The following is a 2,500-nucleotide window of genomic DNA, read 5'->3' as shown; positions in this document are numbered from 1 at the left end:
AAACATATATGTCTTTTATAACACGTCGCCATTGCATTGACTGATGTATTGATCCAGTGACCATTGTAAAAAATCCAAGGTCACAAGTTTTTCATAAGTTATAAAGTACATAAAGGCATACATGAGTCATGAAGTAATAATCATCTGGGATCTCCACCCCCTTGCCATAGTGTTGTGTGGCCCCTTTGTTCCCATGAGAAAAGTGTTCACACTCTGTGGGTGTGGCCAGTGGTCAGGGCTGACTGTGATGAAGTTAGTGGCTGTGGTTTCACTCCGTGCTCTAGAGCACAAGCACATCAGAGAGAGAGGGGGGGGGGGGGGGGGGGAGGGAGGGGGAGAGAGATAGGGGAGAGAAAAGGAGAGGGAATGAGACAGAGAGAGAGAGAGAGAGAGAGAGGGAGGGAAATAGAGAGGGGAGAGATAGAGAGAGAGAGAGAGGGAGGGAAGAAGAGGAGGAGAGGAAGAGAGAGAGAGGCATGTACAGACATTTTTATTGGAATACGATATGCATAGATCCAAAGCTACTTATTTCTGATATGTTTTCCAGTATTTCTTTTGTTTGTTTGTTTTTGTGTCCCCTTTGTTCCCGTGAGAAAAGTGTTCACACTCTGTGGGTGTGGCCAGTGGTCAGGGCTGACTGTGATGAGGCTAGTGGCTGTGGTTTCACTCCGTGCTCTAGAGCACACACACATGAGAGAGAGAGAGAGAGAGAGAGATAGAGTGAGAGATAGAGAGAGAGAGAGAGAGAGAGAGAGAGAGAGAGAGGAGAGAGAGAAGGAGACAGAGGGGTGGTAGAGAGAGAGAGGGGGAGAGAGATAGAGAGAGAGAGAGAGGGGGTGGATAGAGAGAGAGGGGGAGAGAGAAAGGGAGAGAGGGAGAGAGAGAGAGAGGGGGGTGGATAGAGAGAGATAGGGAGAGAGAGAGAGAGAGAGAGAGGGGGGGGTTGGAAAGAGAGAGAAAGGGGGTGAGAGAGAGATATATATATATATAGAGAGAGGGGGGGTGGATAGAGAGAGAGGGGAGAGGGGGGGGAGGGGGAGAGATAGAGAGAGAGAGACACAGACACACTCACACTCACACTCACATGTGTGTGTGTGTCCGTGTGCGCATGCGTTTGCATGTAAGTGTGTGTGTGTGTGTGTGTGTGTGTGTGTGTGTGTGTGTGTGTGTGTGTGTGTGTGTGTGTGTGTGTGCCTCCTGTCTTGTCTTGGCATCAGGTGGCATTTGTATTATATTCTCCATATATGATGTGTATATACCGTATTGTATATATTGTGTGGTTGTGTTGTTTCTCAAGAGTCGATGTGTTAGCACTATGATGAACTTCAGTTCAAGTCTTTTCTTAATGGCAAGACCAACAAGATTTGAGATTTGTGGTCAGATAGAACACAGCTAAAGCGTGTGAAACACAGTTTACAATCTCCCATTGCAACACCCCGGAGACTAATATTTCACCTTCCCTTTCGTCCACTAGGGGCAGCATCATCACAAATGACCCCTGCACCTACAATACACTCTGTGGCATTGGAGAGTGAAAAGCCATGTGGGTTATGACATGTGAAGGGATATGATATTAAATGATTAAGGGGTAGTGACACAAGCAATAATATACAGTATAATAACTTGTAATGTTAATATTAAGATTATGGAGGCCAAAGAAATTCACACTGAGAGTTAATGAGTTGGATGCACGTTGCATAGATTCATGTGTTGACAACTTCAGACTCAAGGAAGGAGAGAATGAGACATCTGAAATGAGTTTTCAAATGTGGAAATGTTTTGAAACTTTTTGAAATATGAAATCAGATTCAGGTTGGCAGGTTGATCCTGAGTGGGAAGATCCAGTGGACCAGAATTGCGTCCCTAACTTGCACCAGATGTGATTGATTTTCAGTGTAGTCATTATCATTGATTATTGATCGTGCTCTATGATAGGCATCATATAGTGTGAGAGGAGAGCAGCAGTGATCAGATGCCCCAATGCCTTTGATCTCAGAGTCATCTTCTTCTCTCTCTTGATTGGTGGGCATAGATATTGTCATGGCCTCCATGTTACTGCTTTTCATACACCTACAGGTGGAGTTGATCCCAAATGTGTCTCTTCTACAGGTGGAGTTGATTCCAAATGTGTCTCTTCTATGTTGTTTTTTTTCACCAGTGTTTCACCCGTGGGCAAAAATGCAAGCTGCATGCACCTGAGTGAGAAACAGAGAGCATGAGAGCCTACTGGCATTCTGTTGTGTTTTGTGCTGAGACATCACCCTGGTGATGTGTTCATGGAAATATTGACACTTAGTAAAACCCATAGTGTGTCAGCATGAAAACCAGCTCCCTCTTTACCCTGAACTAAAAGCTGTTCACGTCAGCCACACACACACACACACACACACACGCACACACGCACACACACGCACACATGCACACACGCACACACGCACACACACGCACACCCACACACGCACACACGCACACACGCACACATGCACACACACACACACAC

The 2,500-nt window shown here is 45.8% G+C and overlaps 1 protein-coding gene across 2 annotated transcripts in view; it reads left to right on the top strand.

Moving 5' to 3' along the window:
* The window catches only part of LOC105908987 (CMRF35-like molecule 6), a 21,026-nt gene that overhangs the window by 8,736 nt on the left and 9,790 nt on the right, over window positions 1-2,500 (top strand). The gene's annotated exons all lie outside the window — the stretch shown is intronic.

The sequence above is a fragment of the Clupea harengus genome, chromosome 24 (assembly GCF_900700415.2).
Source record: "Clupea harengus chromosome 24, Ch_v2.0.2, whole genome shotgun sequence".
Classification (NCBI taxonomy): domain Eukaryota; kingdom Metazoa; phylum Chordata; class Actinopteri; order Clupeiformes; family Clupeidae; genus Clupea; species Clupea harengus.
The sequence above is the reverse complement of the archived record's forward strand: the minus strand, read 5'-3'. Positions and strand labels throughout refer to the sequence as shown.